The sequence below is a fragment of the Zootermopsis nevadensis genome, unplaced genomic scaffold (assembly GCF_977971745.1).
Source record: "Zootermopsis nevadensis isolate Lab colony 2312 unplaced genomic scaffold, Znev_1.0 Znev_ptg000030l, whole genome shotgun sequence".
NCBI classification, from domain to species: domain Eukaryota; kingdom Metazoa; phylum Arthropoda; class Insecta; order Blattodea; family Termopsidae; genus Zootermopsis; species Zootermopsis nevadensis.
Genome location: NW_028259162.1, coordinates 6,567,667 through 6,592,584, shown reverse-complemented (window position 1 = coordinate 6,592,584; position 24,918 = coordinate 6,567,667). Strand labels below are relative to the sequence as shown.

Sequence of the window (24,918 nt, the reverse complement as noted above, 5' to 3'; positions counted from 1 at the left end):
TATACCTACACCACATCATATTTAGCTTGTCTTGGTATGCCTGTAGGTCTGTATCAGTTAGTGCAAATATTGACAGTTACTAAACGTTATTTTAATTACATAGTTTTTTCGTAAGGTTTCTGGCTTGTTGTACCCTACATAAAATAATCTCTGACCTTTTATTCACTTAATTATTTGCATTGCTGAAATACAACGCGGATTTTGTGGGCCTCTGGTAAGGTTCTCTGCTTTTGTTTCGTTATGAACAAAGTTCTGATACTTCCGTTGCCGGAAGCGTGACATAGATGATGCATGGCTTGTGGAGTTGGTCGTATAAGACAATCGATTTGTGGCTGGCCGGTCGATGAGATTCTGCCCACCACCGGTTCCAATGTTATATCATACCCCCTGGAGGATAGGCGGACAGAGAAAAAGCTCAGTGTTTCTCTCTGCTGCATATCGTACAGCTTATAATTCCAGGAATTCCTTATGCATCGTCTTCGTACCAAGAACGGCGCGGTACAGACGTCCTTCTTCATATGATAATGATGGAAGAAGAAATTTTCTTTGTTTCCACCTTCATTGGGGTCCGCAGTGGCCGCGCGGTCTGAGGCGTGTTCCTTGTGCCGCTTGGTCGCTGGGACCGCGGGTTCGAATCCCACTCAAGCCATGGATGTTTGTTGTGCTGTCCTGTGTACAGGTAGAGGCCTTACGACGGGCCGATCCCTCGTCCAAGGAGTCCTACCGAATGTCTATAGATCAAGCCAACGAAAAGTTGGGACCCGCAGTGCTCAGGAACTTGAAGAACGGGTCGTTCCCAGTATCCCCCAGTCCACCTTCAATATTTTTAAGGTGGTCGTGTTACACAACTACAGATTCACAGTACAGAATGGTATAACAGATTTGAGGATATTTGAGTGTGAGTGGGCGTGTTTATAATTTACGTAGGTCTACCTCGTATATTAAAATATTATTTGTCTTTGACTTAATCACTTTGCGTTTAGTACTATGCCCGTTGATTCTTGTCGTACGTTCTAAACTATTAGACAAAATTATACGTTTAAGTTCATAAATTAAATTATTCTATCTCAGAGACCTATTTTCTTCATTACAAGTACTTGTTAAGTGAGTATTTTGCAATAGATTATAGTAGTGACCTAATTAATTCGAATTAATTTATGTGCGTTTGTAGCTTGTTACGCTCCGGATTCGCCGTTTGAAACTCGATCAGGATGTTTGTTGCCCTCGGGTTTTCTCATAGTTTTCCTCCACCCAACAATTCTAAGATTGGTATCTGCGTATTATATCTCTTCACATACTCGTATTATTACATATTGTTGATAGATGATACGCAGTTAACATACTTTTAAATAGACCAAGAATCAATGAAGTATAGTAGTTTCTAGATTATCCGACCTAAACGGGGCAAAAGGACTGTCGGATATTCGAAAATGTCGGATAATACCGAAAAATAATGTAAAAAAACTAAGATAACACAGCCGATGCTCTATTCTTCTGCCACGTTTTGTATACATTCGCCTTTACTTAGTATAATATGTAAGGCTTCATGTTTTCTTCCGTGGAAACAACTATTTCTTTTTCTCCCCACTAGACATGTTAATGAAAGAAACTACTAATTTGTGAGAAATCAGAAAATTTCTTCATCAAACTAAATAAAAAGTGCACTCATGTTATCGAAGCTAATTGCCAAAGAACTCTAAATCAGCTGAGTACATACAATGTAGAAGGCGCATGATAGAGTCTCTTCATGAACTCTATTTCCTCTTAAGCCTACTCACCTTGATATCTCATACCAATATTCAAGTCTGGTCTACGAATTACTTATCAGCTTGTTTCATCTGTCTTAGCTTTATACGAGTTCCTAGAAGTTCCTGCTTGATAAAGTTACGGACCCGATGATTTTGTTCGAGTTCTCTACAAGGAAATCATACAAAGTGGGCCCCTTGTTACAACTTAAAGGCGTTTCCTTAGATTCTGGGCAGAGGAGATGAACTCCAGGTTTGGAGGATAGCTCCGGATATGCTGAAGAAGCAGTTTCCGACAGCCGACAAGGATTGGCCTTACAGGTTGCAGTTAGGTAGACCAGTAGGGTTGGAAACAACTCACAATAAAAGTACAATATGCTACATACTGTTAACAAAATAAGTCTGACACAGGCTAAGAATCTTACTGTTCAATGACCATTATTAATACGGAGATAAACCTTCTGCGCCAATAAAAGCTTGAACTTCTATAACCGTCTCGAAGGATTGATATAATAAATTGAGAGTTAGTACCACCGCGTCGGACAGTTTATCAGTCTATCGGTAATTCTGTCATTCATACAGCCAGTGAATCAGTCATATTCGGTCTTGCAATCATAACCAGACGGTAGACCATGTAGAATTCCAAGTATTCTGTTATGGTGTTAGGACAAGAGCTCCATGTCTGTGATGGATTTTGTGTTATGCAGAATGATTCAAGAAAAGTTCGAAGATGGCCTCTGAAAAAAAGACCTCGAAGTGCACCTGGCGAGATTGGAACTCTGTGTTTAGGTAATGGTAAAGTTGACCTTGTTACCTAACACCACGCCATGGATGGACTTCAAATTACATGGCATGTGATGTATAATTGTTGAGTATGTATTTGGAAGGACGCAGTCTGTATCTATAAAAAATAGTTTCCCGGAATTTACCGTGACAATGTAAAGCAAAATGTTTCCTCCGGATAGTCAGCAATCCGACCAAGATTTGAACCTTAAACTTACCAAATACAAATCTACAGCGGTGTCGGTTTATCTTTTCGTTTCTATGTTTTTGAGGGGTATAAGTGAACTACGAGCAATTTAAATTACTGCATTTAATGGATATGAGATACGTTTCAGGCTCCGACCGACTTTAATTCCTGGGGAATTCTCTTCCTGCTTCTATACCCATTTCGTAGCGAACTATGTGAGCCCCGAAGCCATCCTGATCGATATCTGCGAGAATCCAGACTTTCATCATCCAGTGACTCAGATCTCTCTGGTAAATCGGTGTAAGAAACATGAATAACAATATAATATATTTTGATTTCTTTCCATGTAGTTTTTTTCGAATTTAGCGTGTTGGTATGGAACAGGAGCGTAAAGAGCCGAGCGTTTCCGAAGTAATTTCGATATCTGTAGAGTGCCATGTCACACCGGTTAGATCTGACAGTGCTGTTGCAGCAGTGTGGTGGGTTGGATGTGCGAAGTGCTTCTAGCGGTGAACCAGCGAACTACTGTCAAGTTCGCGTTCCGTGTTGCAGTGCAAGTTTTGTAGCTCAGTTCCTTCACGAACAAAGGAGTGCAAAAAGTTGTTGCTCATAGGTTATTCGAAAAGTTAGGTGCGTTCCTGAAGACAGTATCGTATCATCTCAACCGAAATTGTAAGTAATGCTTATTGTATTTTGTGGTGTTTGTTACCGAGCTGGTGTTTTCTCTACTTGCCGAGTACACACAACACCTGTCGGCACCTGCCGTACTACACACACACTCGCGCGCGCACTAACACACTCACGGCTCTATTGTGCTCTCATTTGCGTAATTATGTTTTTTGTCTTGCAAGTAGTGCGACAATTCTGAACATGTTCTCTGCATTTTTATACGGGACTTTAGTATTGGACATCGAAATGTGGCAAATCTTCACTCTGTTTTTCTTTTAGTAATACAACATTTCAAGACACAATAAAAGAGAAAATGGCGTTTTTAAGCCCGTAAGTCCGACACAGGGCTAGACCATGCGTTTGTAGTGATCCTCGATTTGGTATCAGGACAGGGAAAGTTTGTCTTTGTTGTATTGGCACACAAAGAAATATAATTACAAAAATATCTGTGGCGTAAGTTAACGTCGAATGTGCCATTTCTTTATTCAGCGTGCATTGGCGCGGGTATTGTACAGCGGAAGGGCGTTGGATTTTCGGCGAGAAAACGTGTTTGTTGCAGTGGAAGACATGATAGTAAACGTTCCTTGGAGTAGTCAAACAGCGCATGATCTCGAATTAGGTTACGATACCTTTGTTTGGGCTAAAGGTAATTAATATACAGTATACGTACTTCGGTAGGCGATCATTGTCTAGTGTTGAGAAGCAAGAAAGTCTTCTGATCAATGTTCACTATTGCAAAGTTGTTTCAAAGACACACTTGAAACCCTTAGGGTTTTCGGGTCATTAAATAGGTCTCATATTCAGAGTTAGTCCATTGGATTTTGTTAACGATTTCTGTTATAAAGGCACCAGCACAACGAAGTTTTCGAAACTTTGTGGTAGGTGCCTTAGAACAACAATGTTCTAAGAGACATACAATCAATTGTTGAGAATGTGTTTCTATTGTCCCTGGTTGTACTGACTAGGGACTTGTTTTTTGTAAAAATAGTATTATATTAAATGGGCCGTTTGGGTTATCTCTTTGGAACTTGGTGTACAGATATGTTGAAAGTTCAATTTTACAGGCCACTAGTAATAAAATCAGCGACCATAAATCACATTTATATCCCGTTACTGTGCACTGTAAGCTGATGTTTCGTATTGAGCCTAATGCTATCCTAGCAATATCAACGCCTAGTTCGATTCCCAGTAGGTGCCATATTTTCTAACTGGTTATTTCTCTTCCTTCAGTGGCGTGCTGTGAAACTCGAAACATATTTAGGTTAGAATATCCATTTAATCTAAGCGAGTTATTTCGTGCGTGACATCTAACGGGTTAAATTGACCTTGGTATAACAACGCTTGCTTGCTGCAGGGCTCGTGCATGCTTAAAAATAGCGAGCTTGAAGCAAATGGATTTACAATATTCGTAGCTCTCATTCAACGAGATTGTCTCGTATGCGGCTGTTAAATAGCACCTGACTTTGGCCCTGAGATGCGAAACGTTTACATAGCCTACTAAGCTCGTGCAGTGTCGACGATGAGCAGGTAAAAGGAGGATTAAGTAACAGGTAAGCTCTTTTATTTTGCTAAATCCGTGTCATAGAAGCGAAGTGACGCCCACGTTTGTGTATCTGTGTCATATGAATGTCCTTGCGGGCATCTGTAAGTCTCGAACCCAGTGGATGAAATCAGCTGTTCCTTGCAACACAGGTGGAAGTTAAACCTTGTACCTGCGTTGCACAGGTAAGGTGAGTGTGGAGATTTTGCATGGAGCTTGTGCTATCAACGTTGAATTATTGCATGTCTACGTGAAAAGTGACTAAAAAATGTAAAATAGTTAAAAACACGGCTAATTTCAGACAGTTTATATGAATTGGTATAATGACGAACTTAATCTTTCTGTCATCCTATAAATATTTATTGCGAGTCGTATAAACAGACTTACCTTAAATATGATTGACTTATGCGATGTTGTAGTTTGGTAGATGTTGACCGACGTTTCGGATTCTTGTGCCCCCATCATCATACTAGTCGCCATTATTGATTTGTTTAACGTTATTTTTGTAATATCATTAATGATCAATGTACTAACGTAAGAATCCTCAAACACATAACAGAAAATAGGTCTACTTGTTCAGAGTGACAAAATAACAACATCGCAGCCACATTATTACAGTTCGTGTTTCGTATTTGTGAGGTCCTGTTCTCAGCCCAAAGACCGACTATTCTGATCGAGATATTTCATGATTTTTCTCAGTATCTCCAGGAAGATGCCTGGATGGTACCTCACACTACGCCACTGCCCCTTCTTTCCACATACTTTCCGGTTAATTATCAACTAATTATTCTGTCATTCGACGCTGTCTGGTTTGCGATACTGAAAACATCGTTAAATAACCATAAACAAATACATAGACAAAAAATATAGACGTATAAATAAATAAGTAAATTGACGTAAGAGACTTTGGACGTGTTAATTTTTAAGCGGCGTTAATATCACATTTATTCAGAGCAGGATTGGCTGGGATACCTGAGCGATGACTGTTCATTTACCATGGAAGGTTTACAGAAGGCCCCCCCCCCCCCCACCCTCACTGTCTGTAGATTACACAGGAGGAAGTACGCACGCAGGTCGTAGTTTGGATCACCGAGAGTCGCTTGTCCGAAAAGCACTCTCCTACTCAGAACCAGGTTCTGAATGGATGAATAAGGACCCTTGTTTTCTTTGTGAAGGTCAGCGGTGTCGTACTGAAGTTACGTAATTTGTAATGACCAAAACATGTCAGCTTATGTTCGTGTGTGAAGAGAGACCTAACTTGTATGAATGTTGTTAGTGCGACATGATATTCTTTGCAAAGGACCCGACTATTGGCAACTAAACCAGGGCTGTGTAAACTTCTGTACATTCTAGTCGAATTGAATGTGGATGTATTTTGGATCTGAGTAGAAAGAAATGTGTGCCTTGAAACCAGTTGATAAAATAGTTTGAAATTTGTTCCCCCTTGTTCTGTTTCTTGTTAATTAATATTCCTTTTTGGGCTGGTTGGTTTATGTCAAATTCCATATTTTTTCCTCCCCTGATATAAACGATTTTCAGCACGTTTTATACAGAAACGCAAACACAAAGATTTTACTTTCTGTACGTAGTATATAGTGTGTTTAAAAAATGTTACGATAATAAAATGTATGAGGGCAAGATGGACGGGAGATGTAGCACGCATGGGCGGTATATGAAATGTGTACCTCATGTTTGAAGGAAAGAGACCACTGGCAAGACACAGGCATAAATGAAAGGATAGTTGTAGGGAATTGGGTTTGGGGGTGCGAATAGGATTCATGCACGTCAGAACAGGGTTTTGTGGCGAGTGGAGTGAAAACTGCAGTAAACTTTCGGTTTTCATGTAACACGGGGAATTTGACTGTGCGTACTATTAGCTTTTCGAGAAGGACACTGTTTCTTGGATTTAGTGTGTTCCTGTTTGTACATTTAAAATAACCAGAGCAGAGCGCTCCTTTCGGAACTCCTCCGGGGGGGGGGGGGGGGGGGGGGTTGGTCAAGTTTTTTAAACGCAACCCCTTCCCCCCCCGAGAGGGGTTAGGTCAAGTGTTTAAAAAGCAACCAATCCCCCTTCGGGGGTTTGGTTGCGTTTTAAAATCTTCTGTAAAAAACTAAACTAACCCCCCCCCCCCCGAATGGAGGGTTAAAACACTTGACCAACTTCGGGGGGGTTGGTCAAGTGTTTAAAACGGGGGGGGGGGGGGTTGGTTGCGTTTTAAAATCTTGAGTAAGACAATATAGTGTCTTACTCAAGTGTTTTAACTCCCTTCCTTTCATTTAAACACAGAGACGTCAGTTTTCGTAATCGTAATATATCGAATGAGCAGTATGACTTGAATGAGTGTTATTATTAGTATCGGATTACCTTCTTTCACTATTCTTCATTTCTTAAATAGTTCTGATGTTTTAGTTCTTTACGTCGCTGTTCGGAGGCGCGACAATGAAGTTACAGGTGTACAAATATGATTTAAATTGTAATTGTATTTCTCAAAACTAAGAACACGTGAGCCCAGTTTCGTTACATCACTCTCACCGTTTCGTATTCAAATGCGTTTATCCAACGGGGCAAACACAAAATTGTATGTAGGTCTTAGAATTCAAATTTCGGTCCTATTTATATGATGACGCAGAACTTGATTTTTCATCTTCAGTTGAAGTAAATTGACAGATTCAGATTCTGGTTATCGGTTGAAAAATGGCTGGTAGGAAGATGTCCTCTGGGATGTTTCAGGGGTCGGTAAATTTCTACCAGAAGACAACCGTCTTCATATTTGCCGTCGTGAGAACCTGAAATCTCACAATCTGAACAAATCGGCTAATGTGTTTCGTATGTTTTATGTGGCTGTCTAGTGAACTGCTGAAGCAGTTAAATTGGCGACGTTAAAATCTCGTTAGGTTTCGTAGGTCATCGGGTATCTTCATGGAAAGAGATATGCCACAGGAAGTAATAGCATATAAATTCCTGTAGGCTATCGGCTAACCTTGGTGGGCAGTGTTGCTTAATGGATGGTGAGGAGCTGCTGTGTTGATACGTTATTCAATCACTATTCAATCACTATGTCGACCGCCATAAATTTTATCACAAACTCATATCATCATAATTATTTCTGTTACACAGATTGCCATAAGAAATTAACTCACACATTCAATGAACTTGCAATGCTGGAAACTCAATCGACCCTCCACGCTAGGTTCCCTTCGTAAACCCAACACATGGAGATTGTATTCCGTTCGGAACACTGTTATTTACGATCTGGAGCTTTCACGGCGACTAAGTATAACAGATTGTTCTCGTACTACCGGCAGTGTCAGGTGGTTGAAAGTTGAATAAAACCGACGTTTCGAGATCCATCTGAAGGTTTCAGAGGACGAGGACGAAGATGGTTCTCGAAACGATGGTGTTATTTATTATGTTTTGAGTGATTTTGGGAACAACTTTATTAAAATTTTTCATTTTCAAGTTATGGATTTTCTGAGAGGTTGATCGTGTGTTTTATCGGGTATTCCGGGCTAAACGCCCGACAATACCATGCTCCACGCCTTCCTTCTGTATCCACTAAACAGTTTGACGTGACGTAACTTATTTGATGAGTGTTCTGGAGGCACTGCGTTCGAATCTCTTCAGGATTACCGGCTACCACGACGTTTATTATGGTTTTGCTCACGTTCTGCAGGCAAATTCCAGGATAGCACCTTGAAAAGGCCACGGAATCATGTTTCCGTATTATTTACTTCATGAGCGTATTTACAGTTCATTACGATAAATAATCTCTGCATTTAATAACGGCGTCGTTAAGGGTCGAAGGAATTTTCATGCCTCGTCCCTATGGCATTCATAATCGTCCGCACCCCTCATTCTGTGCTGTTGATACATCATCGTTGAAATCTACTTGTGTCTAGAAAGAGACCTTGACGTATTACGTGTTTTCTGGAAAGGTGTCCAAATGAACGTCGACATTTCGCAACGGTGGTAAGCGAAATTTAGTTCAGAATTATACGTAATTCTGTACCAATAGATATAGCATACTAGCTTGTTAAAGGTTTGTCATTAACCAGGATGACAAGCTTTCCTTGAGCTAGTAAGATTTATGTACGAATAGATGATTAGTTTATAGTCATGTTAGCATGGGTTTGGGGAATATTTTCTGACGTCAAATAAGATGGACCTGAAATGTAAGTGGACTCTACAGGTGCATAGGCCTACATTTGTGTTTTGTTTGAATCTCGTGCTGTGCAATTGTTTTGTCAAGGACAACGTTTGCAAGTAATTGACAACATTTCGTATATATTTAGAAAGATGATTGCTACGTATTTGCGAATTGATTGGTTTCTGATACGTAACCCGAGATACTTTACCATAAAATAAAGTTACCACGAAACCGAGGATATACCAAATAAGCCTACTTACGTGCTCAGTGTTCATGGTCCTGAAATATGGACGAAAGATATGTAATATGCAATAGTAAAAGTTATTCTGCGGTTACGAAGTTTTGTTATTTACAGTGAAATAATATTAACCTTCGAAGTCGAAGCTCTTTTAAATAACTTTTAAGACTCAGCTCTACACAAAAAATCGACACCATTAAAGAGATCAGTTGACTAATGTTGTTTAGAAAAATAATAATTTCTTCATTCTGAGAATCATACGCAACTCATAAATGCATTGTGTGGACAAAATTCAGAGTTACTGATGGTACATATAGTTACCACGAGGCAGTGAAGAGTTAATTGCACACGTTCTTTGGTGTTGAACGACACCAAATTATTTCCGTTGTGATGGACAGATTTGTCTCTGATAAGTTGTGGATGCCTGTTTCAGTAATGGAAGTCTTGGATGGATATAAAATGGATACTTTGCTTTTCCAGATGCATTTCTGCCCTGTTTTATCTTGCTTATCTGTTAGTTATTTATTTTAGTTTAGGGAATATTGGTTGCTTCTGTAATGGTGTGGATTACGATGTATTCTGCATTGCATTTACTGAATACGGAAACAGCAGCGTCCATACCAATGTCGTTGTCTGTTAGTTTTCTTGGTACAAAGCCAAATAACTATGGCAGGTATTGTGTTGTCCCAGCAAGATAAGATGGCGCTCGACTTTCACCGTTTTACAAAATACTCCTCATCCCATTGCTCTGAGACACTGACTAACGCAAAAGAATCTTCCGTTTCAAGCTGCTGCCAAGAAGTGCTTTACAGAGTGTCTCAGAGATCCCAAAAATTACGGATATTTGAACTTTTTACGCAGATCAAAGATTCCGATAGTCCAGGTCACTTGTGCGTGAGTGGAAGGCTGTTTACAGTTTGTGGGACATACTAATTTGTTTACAGCAGGTAACACCACGAAATAAAATTGAATTTCAACTGTTGTATCATCACGTCGCAACATTATGTCCGTAGTCTTGACTCCTACGGACCAGAGCACAATGTTTCGACTTCAAGTTAGGGATCTTCTTCGTTCTCACGTCAGTACTCACCCTGGATCCCACCCAGCCATCTGTTTAATGGACAACAGTGATTCTTTTCCGAGGGGTAAACCACCTCAAGCGTCAACCTGTTCATTCATATTCCTCGAGAGCTGTGCTTATGAATGCATGGAGTTTTATCTCCACTTCACTCCTTTTCATGGCTTGGTGATTTATGCCTGATGCATCTGACCTCGTGGAACTTGTCGCTCAGTCAGTTTAACCGGCAGTTACAATGACATTTAAAGCCCCGGGAGTGTCCGCTGTACCAGCAATATCGGTTTTGTTTTGCAAATAAGTTCTTTAAATTGATTACTCAGCCAGACTCGTTAACGAGCTCTGTTTACTGTAAGCAACAGGCAGGCCAAGAGATCAGTGTCACAACCAGAGCAACAGACTTGTGGGCACAGCCATGACACTGGGTTCACTGGGTGCAGACTTTAAATTCATTTTAGTTGAATGAAAACAAATTAATCGTTTCTGGAGTTGGTGAAGTCAATTGGCAGAAGCCCCAAGGCCCAGTCCTAAAGGAGAAGATGAAAACATGAATTCATACAGATCGTTATTTTGTTTCCTATTTTTTTTTCAAAGTGTGTGTTTTCTTGGTTACTAATAGAATAATAATTTATACGTTATATAATTGGACTTTAATAATATCAGGCTGTTAGTTCATCGGGGATGCGAATGTTTAATAAATTATTGCCACGTATGAAACTATACATACCGAAACTGAATAATAAATGATATTAATTAATTGTCGATTCGTTTGACAACAGTAATATTATTTGTTGTTTGAAACTGTGTTTATGTACTCTAATGGAATCACCTCTGTAACGCTGGATCATCTCCATGTATGCTCACTCAACTAGAAGATAATTACGGTATGGTATTTTCTGTCTGCAGTCACTCCCATGTGCGGTGGTTGTTTCATGCGTGTGTAATTGTGTAGTTTACAGTCTCATTAAGCCTGGATGAGCTTAGAATAATACGCACTATCCGAAATTATCTTTACTGAACTACCAGTTGGTATAATTGATGATGTTAATGATGATCTTCTGGGGCTTGGCGCCTTGTAGACTCATTAGTACATAGGTTCCCCAACTTTTATACCTTGCGCCCCCCTTAAAACATTTCATAAAAGGATGTTAAAAATGTTTCTCCATATTTCACTAAAAAAGTTTTTCATATAAACAACACCCCTCCCCCTCCAGGGGGGCCCACACTTTGGGAACCTTTGCTTTAGTAGATGGCCAACGTTTCGGAGAAACATTCTGTTTCATCTTCAGCTCTTAAGCCAATACCCTGAACATCATTATTATCTTCGCCACCGTGGTAACCTCATATCACGTGGTATAGTTGACACTGTGTGGTATCTGTCAGGACACGTAGTCCTCAAGGCGATCCAATCCGTTTCTGTTTCTCTGTCGGGAGTCTGAAAGTGGGTTTTGATCAAAAGTAGGCGTAAGCCTACGAAGTGATTTGATTTGAAAATGGCTGACTTCTTGAATGTTTAATCCTTTGGAACCCTAAAACATCCAGACTTAATGGCAACTTGATTTAATGCGATGTAGGGTAAAATCCAGGTTGAGCATTGACTGATAAAAGGTTTCTCGTAAGACATTTTGAACATTGTAAGTTACGGAATTTCGATACATTTATTCATGTTGCTTGTTTTTAATTAAATAAAATTTGAGAAGGGGAAATAGACAGTATTTCCTGGAAAAAATGTCTTGATATATTGTTCCCTAGAGATATATGTACACGTCTACTAGGGAGAAATATTTCTTTTTTACTGTAAATTATTTGTACGTGTGCACTGTAGCAAAAGAAATTACGTCATGGGGCCACGAGGATACGAATGCTTTTCTCCTGCGTTGTAGATGTTAAGTACATAAAAGGGAAATTTGTTTTCCTTTCGCTGAAATTTACCGTTATTTATCCAAAATGAAAGAGAATTGCAATATTGTCGTGAAAGGTAAATTTTCAAAGCTCTCGTTTCTTTTGATGTTGTTGAAAGCAAGTAAGTGAACTCTGGGGGTTCCCACACCCCCCTGCCCGGAGTTCTGTGTAAACAAGATTTTCGTTATGTCCAAAAGTTTCGGTTTATGTAGAGGGACATGATAGGAAATATAAACTAATAATTATACGTCTTCCAACAGTACGGATTATTAGTAGCTGAATTTTTCAGGCGTAATTACGGAGTTTTGCGTGATGTGATTTTTTCTTTACATTTTTAAGACATGCACAAACGTGGACATTGACGCTTCATGAAAGATTTGTTACCACTGTCAGTGGTTCGAGCCACACCCCCAAATAATATTTCCCTAAAATTCCCCGCGTACAAAATATTGATAGCGACAATGTTAGGCCAATAAGAATGCGAAGATTGTATACTCTGCTCTATTCTCTGTTTCTTATTTATTTTTAGTTTGTTTTAGTTTTTGTTTCTTTCTTTGTTGCTTCGTTTACTTGATTATTTATTCATTTTTTATGTATTTTACTCCTCAGAAACCTAAATTGTCCAAATAAGACACTGTCTTGCTGTAGATTGGGAAGACTGATCTGTTAGGGCGCTCTGTAAACAACATTTTCGTGAACCCTGTCCTGTGCTGATTTGCAATTACGAATGTGTGTGTGTGTGTGCAACTTTGCATGATATAATGTGAATACGTGCATGTCCGTTGTCTCTGTTTAACCTTGATTGTGTCACGCCGAGACCTTCAAACCAGCATAAAAGAAGGATGAATAAATAACTTTTTGACGTAACTTGGCACAGATAATCTTGTTTTCAAAGAAATAATTTATCATCTTTTATACTTTTAATATTCAATGTGCATATAAACCAGCGAAAACGCTGCCAAAGTCACAATTTTCTCATACTTCGTGTTCTCCTTTCTGTTTTAATTCCTTTTCTGCTGATTATCTCAGTCAGCTTCTGTACACGACGACAGCGTTCTGAGATTTTAAGTCCCCAGTGGCGAATAATGACTATAGTCTCGTAGAGGTAACCGACGTATCGCTCTGATGATGGAGGCATTGAGCGTCTGTGAAGCGTTGGTCTGCTTTTACGACACTTCTCGACGCAATATTCCAGGAGGCTCTCATATTTGATGACGTTTTTATTGTTAAGTCAGATAGGCGTGTTTAAGATCAGAGCTGTTTTATTTTTACTAAGTAAAATAAGTTAGTTGATTAATTTAATTCCTATCCTAAATGAGACATAACATCTTAGTATGACGTGAATTTATATTCTCAAATAAAGTTTGTACGGAATATATTTTTCAAGTGAAATGTTTAATTCGGGGTCAGTGGAATGATTCTTTTAATTGTATTTCCATATTTTTTTCAAAAAAGAGCAAATATTATATTCGCCGAGCGATATTAACAGTTTAAAGTAGCATTTAACATCGTAATATATATCATTTGAGATCTGTAACGAAGGAGTACAACTGCAAATTGAAGGTAATTTTTTGGAAACTGAATTATTCATATTAGCCGATTGCCCAATGATGCGTGAGGGAAATCGGCGATTAAATATCAACATGTTGTGTAACTGCTACATTATAGAGATGCCGATTACACGATGGTTAGCCACCTAAAGCGCATGCGTAGGGGCAAGTGAGGCACATAGTAACATGTGTGTGATGAATGATCTTTATAATTACCCGGATTAATCGGAATGGTTACCATATGCATATGCAGGGGTTTGTAAACTTTTGTAGGTTGGTTACAAGCGTTTCAAGTGTTCTTAAAAGTAATTGGACCCTTGCTCAGAGCTTTTACATACATTTTAATAATACTAGAGCAGAGCGCTCCTTTCGGAGCTCCTTGGGGGGTTGGTCAAGTTTTTAAAACGCAACCAACCCACGAAGGGGGAGTTGGTTGCCTTTTAAAATCTTAAATAAGAAACTAAACCAACCCCCCCCCGTTTGGGGGGGTTCGTTGCGTTTTAAAATCTTGAGTAAGACACGAAACTAACCCTCCCTTGGGGGGGGGATTGTTTAGTGTCTTACTCAAGTCATTTGTCAAGTCATTTGTTTACTCGGCATTGTTGTGTTGGTACAACAATGCCGAGTAAACAAATATAACGTAACATTGTTTGATGACGTCATTTTTTGATAGACGATACGTATAGTGTCTTCCTCTGTGCATTCGTACAGGTTATCTTCTTTTCTCATTATCTTTCCTTATCTCTCTCATTATCCGGTACCAGTCTTAAACCATGCTAATCTACTTCTTTAATTTATTTTCTGCACGGTTAATGCATCCTGACCTGTTCTTTGTTATTCCGTGTAGTCTACTTTGGTTTCACATAGGAACTATCTTCAAATAAGAAACGACCTTCAATTTCGTTGCTTTGATTTTGATCAAAGTTCCTCATGCAGGGGTTTAATTTAAAAGCTCATGCATAGTAGGCCGTGTTGTGACAGATTGCCCCCTGAAATTTGCAAACGACAGCTGCAGCAACTCATTGAATTCCCTGATGGCTCACTTTCATTATTTTTGTCGCTATGGTAACCACATATTCTTTGAAGTGCGGCTGAAAGAAATTTTAATGCGTATAAACGTAAACACTATATTTCTTTTATGCGTTAATAAACGTCTGACAGGCATCACTGTTTCATATCGGGTGCAAATGCGCGTGAAATGTGCAGTCAAACGTAACTTTTGAATTGAGCGCGGGCTGATGAGCTAGAACCCATAATCTAAAAAGGAAAACTGTTTGTTCTTGCAAATGTACAACACGGAGTTTTCCTCCGGGGGCTTCCCCGGTTTCTCCGTGGCATCCCAACAATTACTCCATTCACACACAGAAGAAGGCAATGGCAAACCACTTCTGGATCATCTGCCAAGAACGTATATGAACAGGTCCCAGTCCGAGAAAAAGTTGGAAGGATCCTGTTAATATGGACCTGTCCTCAGACAGAACACTAAATAAATAAAATAATAATAAATAAATACGTGCATACGTAAGAAATAAGTGACATGAATTAATTTATTAATTTTACAGCTTGTTGTGTGAAGATGGATAATTAATAATTTTAAAAGCCCACAGCACAACGCTTTAGTATGCTCTTATCAAGAAATTATGTTAGAATTTCCTGAGATTTTCCATTAACTGAGTTTTCATACAGCAGCTAACCAAATAACCTGACTAAATCCATGGAGCAGAAGTTCTTGAGACGCTAATAGCCACTAAAGAAATTCCCGTTAACTTTTATGGAAACCAGAGATTTAATATATTTCTCATACTATCCCGCCACTGGCCCATATACTCAAAATGAATCCAGTCCAACACCCGTTCATCCCATATCTTTAAACAACATCTCAGTATTAGTATTTAACGAGAGTTTATAAACTGCATTTGTTACGTAGTTTCGAATGTGAGGATAATTGATTGAGAGTGATCAATTGGGAACGATATTTGATGAAGCTGTTGTGACCAAGTTGGGGTGGACGTATTTTTTTCCACCATTTTCTTGCATCGTTGAGATTATAAGCGTGTGTTCCCTGAATAAAACACAGAGAATTATGGGTATATAAATTTTAGTTGCATGGGTATGTGGCGCACATTGATGGGTGTATCGTGTAAACCCACTTATATCAAGGGAAAATTACATTTTATTAACGTATAAATTTGACTGTCTGTGGTGAAGTGCTTTGAAGTTTTAAATTTTACTCCAGCGGAGAAAACCTAAGAACAAGGCGCTATGTTACTTACGTGTAATACCTTAAAACGTATACAATAATTTTATGCACAATTGAGCAGATATAAATGGTAGCATTGCGTTCGCTACTACTTTCTGTGTTTTCACGCTCTGTTTCGTTCAATAAAATATTCACTTAAAATGGAGGAAGTAATTTCAAGGCACGCCTGACAAGCCACCGAGGCAAATCAATATGCCACGTCACACCCATTGGTAAATTTTATGTGAGTCTGTGTTATACTTCCATCTAACTAATACGTCTGCAAACGAGAATGAATCAAATGAACAACTAATCATACATTGTCACGTCTCGAAGCGTACATCATGACCGATAATGGCTCAGAGAAAGAAAGAAGAAAGTGTAGTACGATCACGTACGTGGGATGACGAGAAGTTTCACGTTTAATTCCGTGACGTGATCGTCCCATGTGTATAACAATGGCGAACCGGAAGTTTTGTTGTACCTACACGTTCCCTGGTCGCAAACACCTGACGTGATTCAACTGCATGCAGTAATTACAGCTGGCAGTGGTGCCAGGGTCAGATTATAACGGGCGTCTCAGAGTCACAAACTATTTTTATTATTATTCAGTGTTCTGTCTGACGACAGGTCCATATGAACAGGATCCTTCCATCCTTTTCTCGGACTGGGACCTGTTCATATACGTTCTTGGCAGATGATCCAGAAGTTGTTTGCCATTGCCTTCTTCTGTGTGTGAATGGAGTAATTGTTGGGATGCCACGGAGAAACCGGGGAAGCCCCCGGAGGAAAACTCCGTGTTGCCTAGACCACGGCCTTGCCCAACACAAGTTATAAATTCGGGCACCGCAGGGAATCGAACCCGAGACCCCAGGATTACAAGACCAGCGTTCTAACCGCTAGACCACCGTGGCTCTTTCACAAACTATAAATCTTAATAATTTTCCATGGGTTCCATCCGTTCTTTGATAGGAAAGTAGGTGTTTTATATAAAAAAATCGTGAGATAGCGTCTCATACGTGTGTCATGGCGGCAGAGGGCGACAGTTTAACCACTCGTGGCGTATTTCCTCAACTTTCACACGTTTTAACCACGGTCTGATGATGTAAGATGTCGGTTAGTTCCATGTGACCCGAAATTATGGAAACAGATCAGACCGTGCGGTAATAACACAGTACGTCTCACCACAAGCGGTTATATTTATTTTGGAAACCTCACATCTCACGTTTCTTATGTACAAGGTGTTCTACACACTCTAGCGTGAGTAAACAATAGCTTATGAGCCCGTCCATCTCCATCTGTAATGTTTTCCCTATGAAATAGACAACCTGCATAGCTCGAGCACACTTATAACAATGTGAGCCTGGACCTTTTGCCTCACATTGTTGCAGCATTGACACCAGATGCTTGGATACTATTGTTGTCTTTGATATCATCGCTGCAGAGGTAATGCCTCAGTTGCTCTGTTGACAACGCCCGTGATGTGAAGCGAAGAGAACGTTTGGAATTTATGTACTCCAAAGAGTATCCTTTTATAATGTTATTGTTGTAATTATAATCATCATAATCATTGTCGTCAACAGCTGCAGTAATTGGACTTCAAAGTTAATTTTTTTTTAGGTTTTTTTTTTTTTTTTTTTTTTTTTTTTTTTTTTTTTTTTTTTTTTTTTTTTTTTTGCTTTGAAGTTCATACAAAGTTGTCAAGTGTAAACCTCATTGTCGCTTCGCGTTTTACCCTGACTTTCATGGCCGTTGAGGTCTCTAATTGGCGTATTTCTGGTTATATTTTTACTTTTTGTCGGAGGAGATGGGAGGGCATTGTTTTTATTCGTGATGTAGATGGGGTGATTGGCGGTGTGCATAAACCGCTTATATCTCATTCATCATCATTTAAAAGGTCTCGCGTCTGAATTCTCGCTGGGTCTTTCTCTCTGCTGTTACAGGAATTTAAGAAGTCGATTGGATCTGACACGCATAACAATACGGTTAGATAGGACACAGCCGTTTCTCACAGTAAGTTAACTTTCTTGCCAACAGTATTGCAAAATTACGATCTTAAGTACGTTAATTTAATGTTTCTTGGACCCTTGTTGTATCACGTCTTGACAAGTGAGGACTTCTTTGTGTGAATATGTAATTATGTGTATATATGTATGTTCTGGTCTTGTAATCCTGGGGTCTCGGGTTCGATTCCCGGCGGCGCCCGATTTTATAACTTGTGTTGGGCAAGGCCGTGGTCTAGGCAACACGGAGTTTTCCTCCGGGGGCTTCCCCGGTTTCTCCGTGGCATCCCAACAATTACTCCATTCACACACAGAAGAAGGCAATGGCAAACCACTTCTGGATCATCTGCCAAGAACGTATATGAACAGGTCCCAGTCCGAGAAAAGGATGGAAGGATCCTGTTCATATGGACCTGTCGTCAGACAGAACACTAAATAAAATAATAAATGTATGTTAAGATTCAGATGAGTAGGTATGTTTGCATATTATATATGATATATGATATTGATATGATTTTATGATATGAGATTATATGGTACCATATGAAACATAAGCATGTGAGTGTGCGCGCGGGATTATGTGTATTTTCTTGCACATGATTTTGTGTAATTGTCGGTTATTATTCAAAATAATCGGATTACTCTCTTGTAGCATAAATTCCCTAAAGACTCGAGTTAAAAACGTGTAATTAAGTCGGGTGTATGCATGCCCGCAAAGCTAAACTGCAGCTAGGAAGTCGCGACTTGTGACTGCTACTGCTGTCTTTTTGTCTGTGAAGCTTGAAGTTATACATAAACTTTGTCGAATCTGTGAGGAATAACGATATAGTTTATGTAACTAAGTGACAAGACTTCGACATGAATTTCTGCCAGGCATTAATTATACTAAAACGTATGCTTATATGTGCGTGCATTTATATATGGGCGAGTTTTCGAGATCGTGGGGTCTGGTTTATGCTGGACGGGGCCGGTGACATAACAGAAAGAATTATTAAAACATTCGAAAAGATCTGCCCATGACAGTCTCCTATTTGAAATTACATTTTGTTATTAACCTTTACGAACGTTAACCTCGGTACTGACCACAACATTTAAGTGCCAGTTGTGAAACTGAATTACAAGAAACAGTTTCAATTTCAACACACACGAGCAAAAAATTAATTAATGTTAGACTGGCATTGATCCAAAAAATGTTCCTAATCTACTTGTATACAACATTAAATTCCTGCTCGTTTCTTCCCACGGTCTTTGATAACTGTGTCGCACAAGATAAAATTTCGCATTAGTTAACCTACATTTGCTGTTTTCTTCCTATGCGCTAAAACTAGACGAGATTCGTGATTTACTGGATGTGTAATTTGTGTTATCTCACTGCTAATCAATTTCGTTATGAAGCTGTGATTAAGTGGACTGCATTGTTTAATATCATCAAGCCTTGTACTACTTGTTAGAAACTAGTAATACGGCTACTGTTTCAGTCTTTGTTAATGGTAATGGATAAGCAGATAATTGTTTGTGAAAATCAATTCCGTCTGTCGCATCTGCACCATGAAGGCGTGGACGGAAGACATTATCTTAGTAGCCTTGATTAAAACACTGATTGGACATTGTGGGCTATTTAAAAAGAATTATCGTGGAATTATTCTGCAAATAAGGATTCTACTAGGTCTGCTAACTCAACGTTGTGGTAAATAACCTCTTCTGAAAAGCTTTGACAACCAGAATTTTAAGAAATATCCTTCCGTTATAGAAGATTTCTCAATAGTTCTTTATCTTTTACCTTATCATGTGTCCCCAAAACGTAATTCCACTTAATTAATTTTTTTCCATCTATATTTTGGTCTGTAGAGTGATATATCTTTGTCAGATTCCTTGACGCTAATTTTTGTGTTTCCTTGCTTGATTCATGCATAGATCCGTCTGAATCCGACGTTTCAGAGGTCCTTACTGAGGGCGATTTCTACCAGAATACACGGCACAACAACCCAGAATACAACCATCTTAAATTTTCTCCCCGACAGGCGGAGTTGTTAATTAGATAAATTATATAAGTTATCCTCAGCTGATTGATTATACGTGTATTTTTATCCTCCCCGTGTTTCTGAATGAAAAGATCACTACTCTGATGAAATGTGTTTGATTGTAGATCAGAAACATTTTGTTCAATGTAAGTACACTTGGATGTCTTCTATGAAAGAATAATATTTACGAAGTTTGTAGCCGAATAAATTTATGTACCTCGCATCAAAGTTGTCCTCATTGTTAGGAGCTCGAATGCAGAGTAAATTGAATTGTATTCCGATTGCAAGCTTAGAAGAAATTATTTATTTATTTATTTATTTATTTATTCATTCCTACTCAAGACTTGGTGAATTGAAAATTGTATTGAATATTAAAAAAATGTTTCTTTACATGCTTTAATATCCTGCCATCTTATTTTCCTTGAATAGAACATCCTAGAAAAACGTGGACATGCATCCATATTCTGCCAGGGATTAGCATACTAGTTTTAAACGAGGCAAATACACGTCATGAATGTTCGTGTGATTATATTCATGTCCGAGCACCGGATTTAATCTCAGTCTTTAATCGAACTCTTGCGGTACACGCCAGAATTAGAAAATTTAATTCAGGTAGCAGATTGCGTTAGAAAGCCATGGCACTCCATGAATGTAGAAACTCTGTTCCGCTTCAAGGTGACAGACTTTGTTGCTGTGGGCATGCTCCAAATGTTACGCAGATCTCGTGATTGTCTGCGTTGTTCTGCCGTGTCCCCAAATGTTTATAAAGAGACACTGACGAAAATGAAAGATATTTTGTACGACATTTGCAGATCGACACTGTCTGGCAGTTAAGAGTTTCTAAATATGAGACGAATAAGACATTCTAAAGGGAAAGGTTCTCTAAATGTGGTTCAGAGTTAGGCGGTCTTCTGAAACTCCGCATGTAGAGTATCGTTAATTTAAAATCGAAGGCGTTCTCTCTGTGATAGCGTCGGGATACCTTCAGAAAGTCCATGTATTAAGACGAGGTTGGTTATTGCAAGTCCAGAATATCTTATAATGCATCACTGTGTCTGGAATTTACTGCCTGAGGCATCATCACATCCGCTTCAATATGTGGTAGATCTCAAGCTCAATTCTAGACTCGGAGGCTGTCTGTCATGATAGTGTTTTTCGATGTTCTTCGATGTTTTTTCATGCAGAGTTCTGAACCAGCGATCTCTCGAGTACGAAGCAGTACTAATAATTCAGTCTAGACGTTCTTTGTAGACATTAGAAGGCATGGAGTACTCTGTTAGACACGATCCTCGGAGAGTAACCGCTCATCTGCTGTCTTTATATTTTGTTTCTCTGAGATCCACAACAGTGTATGATTTGAGGTTTTCACAGCGGTGAGTATGAATCTCCCTGATGATGGAGGCAGTATGACCTCTGAAACGTTGGTAAACATCTACCAGACTACACAGCGCAACAACCCAGAAGACAGAAATCTTCATACTCTGATGACGGAGGCAGTATGACCTCTGAAACGTTGGTAAACATCGACCAGACTACACAGCGCAACAACCCAGAAGACAGAAATCTTCATACTCTGATGACGGAGGCAGTATGACCTCTGAAACGTTGGTAAACATCGACCAGACTACACAGCGCAACAACCCAGAAGACATAAATCTTCATACTCATCGCCCTGATGACGGAGGCAGTATGACCTCTGAAACGTTGGTAAACATCGACCAGACTACACAGCACAACAACCCAGAAGACAGAAATCTTCATACTCTGATGACGGAGGCAGTATGACCTCTGAAACGTTGGAAAACATCGACCAGACTACACAGCGCAACAACCCAGAAGACAGAAATCTTCATCCACAACAGTGGTATACTCGCATCTACTTCTTAGTCTTCCAAAGGTCGCTTTCCAAGATAATAATAATATTATAATTGGCTTTTCTGGCTGTTCAGGCACGTAAATTAATGAAGTAAATTTAAATTAAATGTTATTATTAGTTACAACTCTGAACATATGCGTTCTGTTGTGGAATAGTGGCGCCAGTTTGTCTGCACCCTGAGGTTGTCGTGATCTGTTGTGACGCCGCGCATTAAGAAGCCTCTGTGCTCGAAAGGCTAACACGTTCTCATGTGGGGGATGGGCCACGCTGTTTATCGACCATTACTGTTGCATGCTAAAGGCGGCCATAGTGAAAGCAAGAGGCTAGACATCTTTGTCCCTCTGGGGATAGAAAATTTGCGCATAACTCAAGGTTCCTAATTAAATTTGACGGGGCTGCTGGAATGTAAAGTCAATAAAACACATCGAGTTATACTAAGTATTAAAAAGAAACAGTATTAAATAAGAAGATTTGACATACTGTCCCCATCTTCAGGCACCAAACTCTTTTTATTCACCGCTGAGAGACCCTCAGATCTCTCAGTAGTGTTTGGAGATATTTTATATGGACGTAGATCAGCAGTGTACCTGGACATTCTGTATGAAGCGTGTTTTATGTATTAGCAATTACAGACATCGTAATGAAGAGGAACTATGAGTTTTTATTTGATAAATTGATCATAACTGGATTCTGTATGAGCTTTAATTGTGCACGGGAAATGATCAGTAGTTAAGTAATTCTTGCTAAACTTTCCATGTAAACTAAGATTTTAAGATCTGTCCTTCCCAAACGTTCTTGTTTATGCCGGTGCGCGCGTGAAGCCGTTAATCGTGATAGCAAAAGTGAAGGGTTTAATAAAGTTTAAGTTTGATTTAGGAAGACACTTTCTTGGCCCAGGCAACTTAATAGAAGCAAGTTTCATTAACTAAGTACTAGTTACAGAGATTTGAAACCTGAAGAATGATTCAGAAGGTAATCAGGTTAAACGCTTTTAATGGAATTAATCATGGTTTGTTCGTCTGCTTGTAGCTGCGAACCTGTTTACTGAAGTCGGAAATGTTATGATGCTAAGACCTGAAAATCACGTTGTTTAACTCTAGCGTCTGTCTCAATGAGACCCTTGAGCTGATTGCGCCGGGAAAGGGGTGAGGGTGTTACGGTCTGCACCCGCTCCGTGCGACCTGATACAGGAAAGTTGTGACAGGGTCGCAAAATGTTTGTGTCTCTGCAACTGGGGGCTTTTGTATCTACCACTTCTTTCTACTACGCCTCATGTGGAGAAATCAGGGTGGGACGGAAGGACGGACGGCTGAGATAGGCCTCTGCGTGTATATATGCCGCATTTCCTTTATTTTAAGACGTACTTTATCACGTTTTAGATTTTGTGAAATCGGGGTGCGTCATACGTTTTATGACGTCACAGAAAAAGTAAGTAAAGTCTTTTCTTCTTGGAAACCTATTACTAAATCAGTCTTACAGTCGACGGCGTCTTCAAATTTATAAAATACGGTAAATTTGTATATATATATATATATATATATATATATATATATATATGAAGAGTCATGTCTTCTGGGTTGTTGCGGTGTGTAGTCTGGTAGATGTTAACCAACGTTTCAGAGGTCATACTGCCTCCGCCATCAGAGTATGAAGAGTCCTGTCTTCTGGGTTGTTGCGCTGTGTAGTCTGGTCAATGTTTACCAACGTTTCAGAGGTCATACTGCCTCCGTCGTCAGGGCGATGAATCGCCCTGATGACGGAGGTAGCAAGGACCTCTGAAACGTCGGTAAACGTCTAACAGACTACACGGCGCAACAACCCAGAAGACAGAAATCTTCATACTCTGATGACGGAGGCAGTATGACCTCTGAAACGTTGGTAAACATCAACCAGACTACACAGCGCAACAACCCAGAAGACAGAAATCTTCATACTCATCGCCCTGATGACGGAGGCAGTATGACCTCTGAAACGTTGGTAAACATCGACCAGACTACACAGCGCAACAACCCAGAAGACAGAAGTCTTCATACTCTGATGACGGAGGCAGTATGACCTCTGAAACGTTGGTTAACATCGACCAGAGTACACAGCGCAACAACCCAGAAGACAGAAATCTTCATACTCTTCGCCCTGATGACGGAGGCAGTATGACCTCTGAAACGTTGGTAAACATCTACCAGACTACACAGTGCAACAACCCAGAAGACAGAAATCTTCATACTCTGATGACGGAGGCAGTATGACCTTTGAAACGTTGGTAAGCATCGACCAGACTACACAGCGCAACAACCCAGAAGACAGAAATCTTCATACTCATCGCCCTGATGACGGTGGCAGTATGACCTCTGAAACGTTGGTAAACATCCACCAGACTACACAGCGCAACAACCCAGAAGACAGAAATCTTCATACTCATCGCCCTGATGACGGTGGCAGTATGACCTCTGAAACGTTGGTAAACATCCACCAGACTACACAGCGCAACAACCCAGAAGACAGAAATCTTCATACTCACCGCTGTGAAAACCTCAAATCTTACATTGTATATATATATATACTTGCATATATTAAGCTTTGAGAACAATCCGAACTGCTTCATCTTACTATGCAGAATAACTTCGTGTTAAATTAGAGGATCATATTTTGCTTCAGGGGGTCAATGCTTCATTGCATGGTGTACCATTTTGTATTGTGCGTTGTTCCATTTTTTTTAAGGATTTCTGCTACACAGGGCGTAATAATTAGTCTCGTTTTTTCATTACTTTCGAGGTATTAACAAAGCAACACTTTCTTTTTTTTAAGTGATAGTGGATGTTTTCGTGAAGCTTTCAAAATGCGACTTGGCGTTTGGGAGTCATACACACAACGTCTTTGTCTGATATGATCCTTCTAGAATAAAAGGAGTTACAGAAATCTGTGTTTCAGTGTGCAACCTAACG

General features: G+C 39.6%; 1 protein-coding gene across 3 annotated transcripts in view; it reads left to right on the top strand.

Annotated features, from left to right (window-relative positions):
- Window positions 1-3,169: 3,169 nt before the first annotated feature.
- LOC110831049 (Ig-like and fibronectin type-III domain-containing protein 2) overlaps window positions 3,170-24,918 on the top strand; it is a 216,472-nt gene continuing 194,723 nt past the window's right edge. For all 3 annotated transcript variants that reach the window (XM_087358814.1, XM_087358815.1, XM_087358812.1), the window contains exon 1: window positions 3,170-3,387. The gene's annotated coding sequence lies outside the window, so the exon portion shown is untranslated. The remainder of the gene's footprint in view (window positions 3,388-24,918) is intronic.